The sequence below is a fragment of the Puma concolor genome, chromosome C1 (genome assembly GCF_028749965.1).
Source record: "Puma concolor isolate L17-30 chromosome C1, mPumCon1.1.hap2, whole genome shotgun sequence".
NCBI classification, from domain to species: domain Eukaryota; kingdom Metazoa; phylum Chordata; class Mammalia; order Carnivora; family Felidae; genus Puma; species Puma concolor.
This window is the reverse complement of record NC_141674.1, coordinates 72,308,318-72,322,859: the sequence shown is the minus strand read 5'-3', so window position 1 is coordinate 72,322,859 and position 14,542 is coordinate 72,308,318. Positions and strand designations below refer to the sequence as shown.

The 14,542-nt window shown below is 37.0% G+C and overlaps 1 protein-coding gene across 4 annotated transcripts in view; it reads left to right on the top strand.

Annotated features, from left to right (window-relative positions):
* DDAH1 (dimethylarginine dimethylaminohydrolase 1) overlaps positions 1–14,542 on the top strand; it is a 137,985-nt gene that overhangs the window by 34,266 nt on the left and 89,177 nt on the right. The gene's annotated exons all lie outside the window — the stretch shown is intronic.

Sequence of the window (14,542 nt, the reverse complement as noted above, 5' to 3'; positions counted from 1 at the left end):
CTTTTTCAAGATTGCTTTGGCTATTCGGGGTCTTTTCTGGTTCCATATAAATTTCAGGGTTGTTTGTTCTCACTCTGTGAAGAATGCTGGTGTTATTTTGATAGGGATTGCTAGTTCTTCTTTCCAAAGATTTCAAAATTCCTTCTTTTATTATTACCTTTTTACCTAGAGAATCTGGTTTAGCCATTTTTTAGGGTAGGACTGCTGGTGACAAATAATCTTAGTTTTCATTTATTTGGGACTGTCTTGGTTTTCCCTTTATTCCTGAAGGACATTTTCATGGATATGGGATTCTGGATTGACAGTTATTTTTTTCATCATTTGAAAAATGTTTCATTTCCTTCCAGCCTCCATAGTTTCTGATAAAAAATTCATTGTCATTTGAATTGTTTTCCCTCTATAGATAAGTTGTTATTTCTCTGTAGCTGCTTCTAAGAGTTTTTTTTTTCCTTTAGTTTTCAGAAGTTTGTCTATGATGTATCGTGGTTTGGATTTTTTTTTTTAATTTATCTTGTTTGGAATTTATTCACCTGCTTGAATCTGTAGGTTTATGCTTTTGCCACCTTTAGGAAGTTTTCAGCCATTATTTCTTTGAGTGCTTTTTCAGCCTTGCCTTCTTCTCTCCATCTGGAATTCTAATGACAAGAATATTATAACTTTTCTTAGAGTTAGTCTCACAGGCTCATTTGGTCCTTCTTTGTATCTTCTGTTTCTTTGATGCAACTTTCTATTTTCTCATTTGTTTCCAGCATGTTTGTAATTGCTCACTGAAGTATTTGGTGCTGGCTGCTTTAAAATCTTTGTCAGGGCACCTGGGTGGCCCAGTTAGTTGAGCGTCCAACTTCTGCTCAGGTCATGGTCTCGCAGTTCATGAGTTTGAGCCCCACGTCGGGCTCTGTGCTGACAGCTCAGAGCCTGAAACCTGTTTCAGATTCTGTGTCTCCATCTCTCTCTGCCCCTTCCCATTCATGCTCTGTCTCTCTCTGTCTCTCAAAAATGAATAAATGTTAAAAAAAAATTTAAAATCTTTGTCATATAATTCTAACATCTCTGCCATCTCAGTGTTGGTATCTGTTGATGGTGAGTATCTGTTTAATGTAATTAAAATTGTGGTTTTCCTTGTTCTTAGAGTGATGGGTGATTTTGAATTGAAACCTGAACCTTTTAGGTATTATATTATGAGACTCTGGATTTTATTAAACCTTCTATTTTAGCTGGTTTCCTTTGACATTCCTTTGGCAAGGGAAAGGTGAGGGCACTGCTTAATTATTGCCAGGTAGGAGGTTTTGTATTGGCTTATTTTGCTCAGCATAACCTTTTGAAATTACTTCATGCTGTTGCCAGTATTAGTAGGTTGTTCATTTTTATTTCTGAAAAATATTATGTTACATGCATCGTATGCCTCAGTACCTTTGAAAATTTTTCACAATTTTTTTCTCATTTACTGTTTATACATTGTGTTTATTGTATTGAATCTGTACATCAATTTTGGGAGAAATGTAATCCTAGCAATATTGAATCATACAAAGAAGACCCAAATGCATATTTAGTTCTTATTTAATGCCTCTCTGCAATATGTTGTAATTTTATAGTCTCCTTAACTAGTTGATTTTTGGGGGTTCTATTATAAACGGTATTTTTTATTTATTTTCCAATTATTTATTGCCAATACAATAATCCCCCCCTTTTCTGTGGTTTTGCTTTGCATGGTTTCAGTTACCCAACAGTCAACCATGGTTCAGAGGTAGATGATCCCATTTCTGACATATTATCAGGTCATTAGTAAACTAGCACTATGTCATACTGCCTGCATCATTTACCTCACTTCATCTCATCACCTAGGCATTTTATCATCTCACATCATCACAAGGAAGAGTAAGCACAGTATAAGATATTTTGAAAGAGAGAGGGATATTTTGAGATTTTTGAGAGGCAGAGACCACATTCACATAACTTTTATTATGATATATTGCTATAATTCTGTTATTTATTACTTGTCCCTTACTGTGCCTAATTTATAAATTAAACTTTATTATAGGTATGTGTGTATAGGAAAAAAACATAACATATATGGGGTTTGGTATATTCAAGGTTTCAGGCATCCACTAGGGATCTTGGAACATACCCCCATGGATAAGGGAGACTACTGTATATAGAAATACAGTTGATCAATTGCATCTGCAGTCTTGCATCTTTTATCTGCAGCCTTGCCAAATTAACTTATTCTCACACTTTTGTGTGTGTACTTTCCACATACATGATCATGTCATCTGAAAAAACAAGTTTTACTTCTTCCTCTCTGAATGATATGCTTTTCTTTCTTTCTTTCCTCCCTCCTCCTTTCTTCATTTCTTTCTTTCTTTTCCTTCTTGTTTTTATGAGAGACCATGGATGATTTTAATGATATTCTTATCAAAGAATGGTATAAAATATAGAAGAATGAGATTTTTTTTAATTTGCTGTTTTTTTCTCTAGCTTGAGAATTTGGCACAAGGTTTATGTATATTATTTATTTGCCTAGTTGTTGAATTGACAATACCTGCGAATATCCTTATAATTCTGTATGTTAATTAGATTTGTGTAGAACATCCTAATTATGTTCTCAGTCTGTATACTAGATGTATATTATTGCAGTTATCCTTGTTGTTTAGCATTAAGGACAGGAATCTCTACAAATATCAACCAAATAATGCATTTTTCTGAAGTCATTAAGGGGAGGTAGATTTCATATGCAGAGGTCAAGAAAAAAACCCTCTCTTCGTCCCTTCAGCCAAGCTCAAACCCACACTTCTCCTCTGTCGGCCCAGGTCCCCTGCCAGGTCTTTGGTGTTTTATTTCCTAATTGTACCTCTTCTTGGTACCTCAGCCATTCCATGAAAATCCCTAAGTGGCACCTACAGGAACTTAAAAACAAAAACAAAATTGAATATTGTATACACACACACACACACACACACACACACACACACACACGTGTCTGGCATCGTGGCCCCAGACCAGTTTTGTTACATAGATTTGTATCACACAGTATAAATATCAGTGTCACAGAGTAGATCTCATAGTTTGGAGTCATCTTCTCTGAACCAATAAGTTTAAGCCAAAACTGAATGGGGAATTATAAGGTCTAGAGTATTGTTTGTTTTACTGGTTTCGGTTTGTAGGAATCAGCCCAGGTCTTGATCATTTCAGGCCCCTAATTTGCTTTCACCACATTGTACCTTCAAGATGCTAAAATACCAGAATGAAAAGTGAAAAATTCTGTTGTTTTTATAGATGCCTTAAATGCTGAACATTTGAATTAACTAATAGAAGATTGAATGGGTGAACCAAATCATCAAGTAAACTATAATTCATTTGTATTTGCTTCTGGAGTGTGTCATGTGATATTTTCCTGGGAAGATTCATATTCTTAATTATGTTTGGTTTACAATAATATTAAAATAACCACATTTCCTGAATACAATTCAATTGTGCCATTAAGGGATATGGTGTTCCTTTATCATTCCAGTTAGGGTAGAATTTACTGGAAATAAAAATTGGCCATGAATAATCCATACAAAAATAAAATAGATTTCACTATATCTAGAAGCCTCTATACCAACAGAAGTTACATTATTTCTGTGTGCCAGTGTTTCTCAGAATCCTAGCTTTGGGAGGGAGATGGGGTGCCTTCTCACTGGTTTAGCATAGGTTAGCCAAGGGTCTGCTTTATTTCATGCACTGTGTTAGCCCATGGGGAAAGGGAAATGGGAGCTGGAGGAGAGGTCATGCCCTCAAAGAGTTCCCTGTTTGGTGATGCTCAGTCTGGCTATCTTGAGCCTTTGCTTGATCATCCTGAATAAAGCACTGTTTTCTTTGCTGTCCAGGCAAGCAGGAGTAAACAGGCAAGCTGGTGGCTGTTTGTGTTGTCTGGGGTTACTTGTCTTGAGTGTGCTGCAGGAAGCTGGTGGGGAACAGACCATTCCCACTGCCTTCTCAGATATCCGTTCACAGACCTGGCAACAACCCTACCCTTCTTGAATAGTGTTTGTCTCTGAGAAAACATCTGCATAGGCAATAATATCCCTCTCCTGAGCCTTGATTCTAAGAAGTCTGGAAAGGCAGATGGATAACTTAAAGGGTCTTGGGTGACACAAACTACTTGGGCTCTTAATATGGGTAGACAAGGTAGTAGCAGTTAGCTAGGACTCAGCTAGTTAAAATCTAACTGCCAAGTAGTTTATAACCTTCCCCAACCAGTAAGACTGGAATCCAAGAATGCTGTAAGGGCTGGGCCTCAGTACCTCGGCTTATAGTTCTTTCATTCGTGTTCAGATCTCAGTGTTGGGGGAGATATATGACAGCTGAAGGACAGCCTTTCCTACCCCCTCCCTCATCTAGGATATTTAGGAGGACAGTTCATTAGGAAATACTTAAATGTTTATGAGGTGGGAGGGGTACTAAAAAGAAAAAAAAATATGCCCAAATATCAAGGACCCACCCCTGTTATGACCTTTTCTATCCCATACACTTTTTCTCACTCTCACTTCCATAACATCCTTAGAGAGAAACAAGGTATTCCACCATGTTTATTTGTTTGTTTTCTAAGAGCAGTTGACAACAGACAGTCATGTAAACACACCCAGTTTAACAATCATGTAAGGAAATAGATGACTATTCCTGTCTGTCCCTTTGAGCTGGCCCTGCATGGACTGGCAGGACACAAGCATTTTGCACATGTCATTTCTATATAGAGGTCTTACAGCTGTAAAATTCTTCTTTGAATCCAAGTTACCATATGAACCAATTAGAATAAAACCCCCAAAACAAAGTTCCGTAACTAGTTTGTTTGTTCTGAGCAGGCTTCTCGATGACTAGAAGTTTGAAGCTTCACATAAAAAATTTCAGAAAATCATTAGATTTTCCAACATGCCATAATATAGAATGCCCTCTTTTCTAACTTGCTTTCCACTGTCTCTTGCATTTAAAGAAACAAAACTGAAAACAAAACCAGAACCACAAGAACGATAAGTTCTTTACACACTGCAGAACCAAGTAGGGTTTAAATAAGAATTGGAGGCCTGTATTCTGTTTTATGTGTGAACGTAGCATGTACTTGTCTTTGGTTAAATGTGAAATGGAAACTAACTAGCTATGATCCTGAGAAATTTACCTAACTTCTCTGAGCCTTGTTTGCCTCAGCTGTAAGATAAGGAACTTGAACTAAGATCATTCATAAGGTGTAGTAAGAAGGTTTCAAAATTTTAGCCCAAGTAGGTGTGCAGAGAAAAATATGTTTTTCAACACTTTTAAGATATCAGGTAACTTACTGATAGCCAGTATTAAATTAGCAGAACTTGTTTGAGTAAACCAGTAGCTAGTTACCAAGTTGTAAGTGTCTAGTATCTTGGGTCTTAAGCATTTGGGGATTTCTTGATCAGTGGCTATGCAGGTACATAGGCAATAAACTGACATCTAATTCAGTAAATGTATATTCAAGGACTTCTGACTGCATGGACTTACTTACTCTAGGAGGTGAATAATGACATCTTTAATCTTTAATGACAGCTTTGATAGTTTATGAAGCCCTTTCATGAGTTGTCTCACTTGATTTTTATACCAACACTATGGAGTGGAGAGGGCAAGTATTATCACCATTTTACAGATGAAACTGAGGCTCAGTGATGTCGCATAGAATCCTAATTTCAATCTACTGTTCCTGGGTTCCAAGGATACGAGGGATGGAAAAATATAAAAGGCAAACTTTTTTGAAAAATAACTATCTGATGATGATGATGGCAGTTAACATTTAATGAGCTCTCACTGTGTGCCAGACATTGTTCTAAGTGTTATATATATATTAACTAATTTAATTCTCACAACAATCTTATGAAGGAGATACTGAAATTATTCCTACTAGTGATAAATATAACGTGGAATTGAGGAGGGCAGGATTTCTTTTAATCTGCTTTGTTCACTGTTATAGCCCCAGCAGTTAGAATAGTGCCTAACACAAAATGGACACTCTGTAAATATTTTTTTAATGGTTATTTATTTTGACAGAGAGAAAGAGCACATGTGAGCGGGGGAGGGGCAGAGAGAGAGGAGGACAGAAGATCCAAAGTGGGCTGTGCACTGACAGCACAGAGCCCAATGTGAGGCTCAGACTCACAAACCATGAGATCATGACCCGAGCCGCAATCAGATGCTTAACTGACTGAGCCACCCAGACACCCCCGTAAATATTTTTTGAAGGAATGAAAGTTTCTGAATGATTTGAATGAACGAGTCTCTGTTCTTCCAACAGAGAAACTGAGGCTTGGAATAACTGGGTAACTGTTCTTGACTACGATCACTCAGCTGAAACAAGGTAGATGCAAGATTTGAATTTAGCTAATCCAGAATTCTTTAAGGCCACAAGCTATCCTTGTATTGAAACAACCCACCAACTATACTAACTGTATGTGCTTTGGGGGAATTTTTAAACTTCAAAAATCATAATAACTTTACTTATCCTTGGATTTAGGTTCTTTGCAAAGAAACATTTAATTGATGTAAAATCCTAGATTTGATATAAAACCCTTATATTGTATTGATACTGATCAGGCTTGGAAGACAGTTGTTTAACTGAGTATTTTGATATTTCTGCTTAAGAATGCATTCTCTAATTAAATGTGTGATGTTTTGTTTGTGTTGCCTGAGGCACTCATTACAAACTGGGAAAGTCTAGCTCTGGTTTATCCATCATAGAAATATAAATGTCTGAGAAATGGTGTGACTAGCCATAGAAGCTTGAAATGGGAGGGTGTTAGTGGGTGGGGGGATGGGTATGATTGCAAGTTCAGGTTAGTTAGAATAAAATACTTAGGAAAAATTGAATTACTAGAAGGGTACCAGCTTGCAAAGATGAACCTGTGAAAATCTAGAAAGGAAAATAAGACACGAAGTGATACATTACCTTTGAAAAGTACAAATGTAAAACATACAATCCCAATGTGAGATTTGGGCTTCACAGTGAAAGAATTGCAGTGTGAAATGCAATGCCTAACTTCACCCAGTAGTTAATGTGACATGACAGCTCACCTGGAAATGAACTGTAAAGAAATGCTTAATTTAAGAATTATATTGTATGATTTCCATAATCAAAATGTTAAAAGCTTTTTAGCAGAGCATAAGTAAATGTTTCAGTAAAAAAAAAGTGTACTCTTAAAGTATACTCTTTCCTTACAAATAGCATGCGACAATAGACTGAATGATAATTTTCATTATTGTTTGCATATAACTAATGTAATTCTTGCCCATTTCTTGTGTATTTACACTTGCTACTTGTTTTACATTGATAAACTAGAAAGGAAAGCCAAAGATGGGTTTCCCTTTATTTTGCAATGTTTTCTAATCATAACACTAATTAATACATATTCATTGCAGAAAATTTGGAAAATATAGAAAAATTTAAAGTTTTTAATATCAGAGCTTAGAAATTTCCTTTAGAGGGATAGTGTATATGCCTATGTTCAGTCCTTTAAGAAATCAAAAAAATTGGTATTTTCTAATTATATACCCATGTGAACTAAAGAGGAGAGAGATGATGGTACTCATTTTATATTTGAAAAAATGGAGATGCTGGCCAAAGAAAGAAAGAAAAACAAGTGGAGTTTTAAAAAATTATGCAAGAGGCACCTCATGGCTCCTTTGGTTAAGTTTCCAACTCTGAGTTTCACCTCAGGTCATGATCCCACGGATCATGGGTTCAAGCCCCACATTGAACTCTGAGCTGCCAGTGAGGAGCCTGCTTGGGATTCTGTCTCCCTCTCTTTCTGTCCCTCCCCCTCTCTCTCTCTTTCTCTCTCTCTCTCAAAATAAATAAATGCACATTTTTAAAAAATGAGTTAAGTACAATATTTAGCACATGTTCACTTTATATTTGTGAGTCATGATACAAAAAATAAATAAATAAAAATTATGTTCGCTAGATATCTGCATATATAGAGAGCTTCTTTTCTGTACTTATAGCTATATTATGTGTTGACAGATATCACTTTAGTTCACATGTGCGGAGTAAGACGTGGGTGTATCAGTTTGCATCATACATACTATACTCTAGTCTCATTAGTCTCATAGTCTCTTTTCCATCTTGATCCCAGTGTGATTATTAACCTTCAAAAACAAAATAAGGGATGCCTGGGTGGCTTAGTTGGTTGAGCATCGGTCTTTTGATTTCAGCTTAGGGCATGATCCCAAGATCATGGGATTAAGCCCCGCTTTGGGCTCTGTGCTGAATGTCTAGCCTGTTTGGGATTCTCTCTCTCTCTCTCTCTCTCTCTCTCTCTCTGCCCCTCCCTCTCTAAATAAATAAATAAATAAGTAGACATTCAGAAAACAAAACAAAATAAAAGCAGAGTACCAGCCCCAGTTAGTTTAATTGGTGAATTCTCTTCTACTCAACATTTTAGGAAAAAATGACACCAATTCTCCATAATCTCTTCTAGAAAATAGAAGCAGAAGAAACACTTTACAACTCATTTTATGAGGTCACCATTACCTTAATACCAAAACCAGGTAAAGTCATTACAAAAAGGGAACTCTATAGGCCAATATATCTCATGAACATAGATATAAAAATTCTCAACAAAATATTAGCAAATTGAATCCAACAATGTAGAAAAAGAATTATACAGCATAATCAAGTGGCATTTATTTCAGGTATGCAAGGATGATTCAGTATTTGAAAATCACTCAGTATATTCGGGCATCTGGGTGGCTCAGTTGGTTAAGCGTCCAGCTTTGGCTCAGGTCATGATCACACAGTTCATGGGTTCGAGCCCCACATTGGGCCCTGTGCTGATAGCTCAGAGCCTGGAGCCTGCTTCAGATTCTGTCTCCCTCTCTGCCCCTCCCCGGCTTACTCACTTGCTCTCTCTCTCTCTCTCTCTCTCTCTCTCTCAAAAGTAAATAAACATTAAAAAAAAATCACTCAGTGTAATCTACCACATGAACAAGTTGAAGAAAGAAAATCATATGATCACATCAATACATGGAGAAAAAGCATTTGACAAAATCCAACACTCATTCATGATAAAAGCTATGAAAAACTAGGAATAGAAAGCAACTACCTGAACTTAATAAAGAACATCTACAAAACAAAACAAACTTAATGGTAATAGCCTACATTTTTTTCCCCTAAGATCAAGAAAAAGGCAAAGATGTTCTTTCCCAGCTCTGCTATTCATCATTATACTGAAAGTTCTAGCTAGTGCAGTAAAACAAGGAGATAAAAGATATACAGATTGAGAAGAAAGAAATAACAGTGTTATGTTTGCAGATGACATAATTATTATTATCTAGGGAGGAAAATCCCAAAGAAACCAAAAAATAAAAACAAAACTCCTAGAACCAATAAAGGATAGCATAGTCTTGGGCACAATGTTAATGCACAAAAGTTAATTGCTTGCCTATATGCCAGCAATGAACAATTTGAATTTGAAGTAAAACAAAACAAAAAAAAATTTACAATAGCAAAAAAAAAGAAAGAAAAATGAAAGGAAGGAAGGAAGGAAGAAAGGAAAACCTACATATAAATCTAATAAAATATCTATAGGATCTATATGTGGAAAACTACAAAATTCTGAATAAAAAAGTGAAAAAAGACCTAAGTGAATGATTCCATGTCCATGGATTGGAAGATTCAATATTATTAAGATATTAATTATTCTCTAATTTCCTAAATATTTGATGCATTCCCAATCAAAATCCCAGCAAACTATTTTATAGATATCAACAAACTGATTCTAAAGAATGTATGGAAAGGCAAGAATAAGAAGAACAAAGTTGGAGGACTCACAATACCTGATTTCCAGACTTACTATAGATAATAGATAATAGATAATAGAACCCAGTAGGAAGCCTAGAAATAGACCCACAGAATTATAGTCAACTGATCTTTGACAAAAGAACAAAAGTTATTTGTCTTAGTGGGTCGCCATGACAAATACCATACATTTGGTGGCTTAAACAACAGATGTCTATTTTCTCACAGTTCTAGAACTGTAAGTCAGGGTGCCAGCATTGGTTCAGTTCTGGTGAACTGTGCTCACACAGCCTTTCCTCAGAATGTGTGTGGAGAGAGAGAGAGTGCAAGGTCTCTGGTATCTCTTCTTGTAAGGGCACTAATCCCATCATGAGAACCTTATCCCCCAATAATCTCATTAAACCCGCATAAAGACCCCATCTCCAGATGCTACCACATTGAGAGTTAGAGCTTCAATGTATGAATTTTAGGGATGTGCAATTCAGTACATAGCACTATTCAATAGAGAAAGGATAATTTTTCAATAAACAGGATGGGAACAGTTGGATGTCCACAAGCAAAAACTGAACCTAGACATAGACCTTACATTTTTCATAAATATTAACTCAAAATGTAGAATGTAAAACTATAAAACTTCTTGAAGAAAATATAGGAAAAAACATAAGTGACTTCAGTTTGGCAACAAATTTTTAAGTACAACACCACAAGCATGATTCATGAAAGAAAAATGGGATAAATACACTTTATTAAAATTAAAAACTTGTGCTTTGTGAAGGAAACTGTTAAGAGAATGAAGAATAAGCCACAGATGGGAGAAAATACTTGCAAAACACGTCCAGTAAAGAAATTGTGTCCAAAACATACAAAGAACTCTTAAAACTCAACAATAAGAAAACTGACAACCCAGCTAAAAAGTGGGCAAAAGGTCTGAAAAGACTCCTTACCAAAGAAGATATACAGATGGCAAATAAACATATGAAAAGATGCTTAATATTATTTGTCAGTAGGAAATACAAATTAAGACGAGATACCACTACCTACCTACTAAAATGGCTAAAATCCAAAACACTGACAGTGCCAATTACTGGCAAGGATATAGAACAACAGGAACATTTATTTGTTGCTAATAGGAGTGTAAAATAGCACAGCCATTTTGGCAGTTTCTTTCAAAGTTAAACATAATTTTACCATATAATCCAGCAGTAATGGCCTGGGTATTTACCCAACTGGCTTGAAAACTTATGTCCACACAAAAACCTGTATGTAAATGTTTATAGCAGCTTTATTCACAATAACTCCAAAGATGTCCTTATTAGGACCTTTTTATGATATATTCATATAAAGGAATGTTAGTCCTCAATATGGAGACATGAACTATCAAGCCATATAAAGCCTTGGATGAATCTTGAATACATACTGGTAAATGAAAGAAGCTGGTGTGAAAGGGCTACATGCTGTATTATTCCAATTATTTGACATTCTGGAAAAGGTAAAGCCATGACAGTGAAAAGATGTGGTTGCCAGAAATTCCAGGAGAGAGGAGGAAGGTTGAATACATGAAGCACAGGACAATTTTATGGGGCAGTGAAACCCTTCTGTATGACACTATAATTATGGACACATACACTATGCATTTGTCAAAACCCATAGAACATTGCAACACAAAGAGTAAACCTGAATGTATGCAAACTTAAAAAAATCATTTAGGAGATTGGGAGTCCCAGGATGGAAAACAGTATGATTAAAACAAACAAACAAACAAACAAACAAACAAAAAATCTAACCATTATAAGGTATGAAACCACCTCACTGAAGGAGGTGGGGGGAAGAGCTGCTGACCTGTGTAATTTTGGAAATGTGTGGAATCTGTAAGATTAAAAGCAAAGCAGGGACGCCTGGGTGGCTCAGTCAGTTGAGCATCTGACTTCGGTTCAGGTCATGATCTCACAGTCCATGGGTTCGAGCTCCGCATCGGGCTCTGTGCTGACAGCTCAGAGCCTGGATCCTGTTTCAGATTCTGTGTCTCTTTCTCTCTGACCCTCCCCTGTTCATGCTCTGTCTCTCTCTGTCTCAAAAATAAATAAACGTTAAAAAAAAAAAAAAGGCAAAGGAAACAGTACATACACACTGAACCATAGTGGACAAAATTGTTTGCCTTGAAGATGCAGGTTAACAATTCTGGTATTTCTATACTGGAACTGAGCAATTAAGTAAATGGATGGCAGTTGGTAGAAGCTGGGTTTCTCATTGTTGGAGAGTTTACTGGTAACAAGAAAAGCTAGAATGATCTCTATGGTAATAGATCAGAGTTGGAGACATCAGTATGAATTCATGTTTAGCATAATATAAATACAGATGGTTACATATAGAAATATTTATAGATATGTGTATATACAAGAGCTAATATATGCAAATATATTTTTTGCTCCTAAGCTGAAAGGGTCTGGAAATAACAACACTCCAGCAGTAACAAGCATACTTAGCACCCAGATCTTGGTTTCTTATACTGTTCTCCTATAAAAGGAACCAGGACTCTTTGGAGAAATATCTGATTTTAGCACTAGATCAGGAAATATACAAGATGAATCTGGAGCATCTTATAGTGCCAGAAAGTAAGGAAGTACTTTTAAAAATGCACACATGGAGGGATGCTTGGGTGGCTCAGTTGGTTAAGCATCCAACTTCAGCTCAGGTCATGGTCTCATGGTTCATGAGTTTGAGCCCGGAGTCAGGCTTTGTGCTGACAGCTCAGAGCCTGGAGCCTGCTTCAGATTCTGTGTCTCCCTCTCTCCCCTGTTAATGCTCTGTCTGTCTCTCCAAAATGAATAAACATCAAAAAAGTTTTTTTTAATAAATAAAAAATAAAAATGCACAGTGGGGACGCCTGGGTAGCTCAGTCCGTAAAGTATCCCACTTCACCCCAGATTATGATCTCCCAGTTCGTGGGTTTGAGCCTGGGCCTGGCTGTCTGCTGTCAGTGCAGAGCCCGCTTCAGATCCTCTGTCTCCTTCTCTCTCTGCCCCGCCCCTGCACGTGTATGCAAGTGTGTGTGTTACACATGTGCACACCCTCTCTCAAAAATAAACATTAAAAAAATGCACACAATGATAGAGTGTGTCAAAGGGATACAAAAAGCAGTTGAAAGAGCTCTCAATGGCTAAAGATGGAACAATTTGAGCAACAAAGTAAATAAAACACTATGGGATTATAACCCAAAGTATAAAATAAATATCCTTGAGTCTGCACTGATATAAATAAATGATTGAATAAATACTTGTGGGAGAAAAGACAAATCTCCTATGCAGAAGAATTCCAAATAATTTATGTAGATACTCTGCCTTCAAGGAGATAGAGCAAAACTTCCCATACCTTAAGTGTGACTGTACAAACTGACTGTCTTCCAAAGAAAGGGGAGAAAGTAACTTCACCAGGGAGAGGCCTGACAAACACTGAGCCAAGTGATCAAGGTCAATACCAACAGTGATAAGTCATGCTGATAGTATGTACACTTGATAAAATGTAGCACTTTGCCTCAGCAGTCCTGCTCCCCCAGACCCATAAACCCAGTCTAATCATGATAAAAACATCAGACAAATCCAAGTTGAGGAACATTCTACAAAATACCTGACCAGCCCTCTTCAAAAACACAAAGGTCATCAAAAATAAGGAAAGTCTAAAAAATTGTCACGGCCAAGAGAAGCCTAGGAAGACAGGGTGACTAAATACAATGTGGTGTCCTGGTTGGGATCCTGAAACAGAAAAGTATGGGTTTTAATAATTAAAACTCTGCCAGTATTGGTTCATTAACAGTGTACCAATATACGGTAACAAATGTGCCATGCTAATGTAAGATGGTCGCAGGGATACATGGGAAATGTCTGTATTAGCTTCACAGTTTTTTCTGTAAATCTAAAATTGAACTAAAAACAAAGTTTGTGGGGTTTTTTTTGTTGTTGTTGTTGTTTTTAATGTTTCCAAGACTTTCTTGCTGTTGCGGCTGTCCTCAGGGTCACTACATTGCACAACTCCAAGAAACACCATTCATATAAAATTCAGTGCGAATGGTTTCCCCTAGAGTTGTGCTAGGCTGCAACTTCAATGGTTTTTTTCCTAAGAAAACTTATCATGTTTGCCATGTGTCAACTTATGTGTTCCCAGTGAAACTTTCCCTCCATTGATTATAGATCCTGTCCCACTGGTTTCCTCAGAAGGGGAAGGTGACCAACCTTTTTCACACGGAGGTAGGGAAGGCACTTTCCCTCTTGTTTAAGCAGGCATCAACCCAACTAAATGTGAGCAGACAGGGAAGACGTAGCCAACTTGGGTAGATCTGGTTGGCTTCTCCTGTCCTGGCCTATGATCTATACTCCACACTTTGACCCACTTCTGACCTTGGTTATGGGGTAGGAAGCACAGCATGGCAGACATGACGATCCTGGTGCTTCAACCTCCTGAACCAGGAATCAACCCAAATGGGCCAGGAAAGCCCAGGGAATGTAGTAGGAATTGTGTTGAAAGTGGCAGCAGAAGCATTTTTGAATAGAGAAGGGCTTTTCCAACATCCAAAGAAATGATACATTTTCTAGCCTGCTTCAGTGAGAACCTGAAATACAAAAATTGTTGACTACTCTGAAACTCGGGCATTTAACTGAGATATGCAAATGAAATATTCAATCCCTATGAAATGTGAGGCCTTCCCCTGGCATTTAGTCCATAAGTTGTGTTCCACCAGATTTTATAGCATCAAGTTCCCCC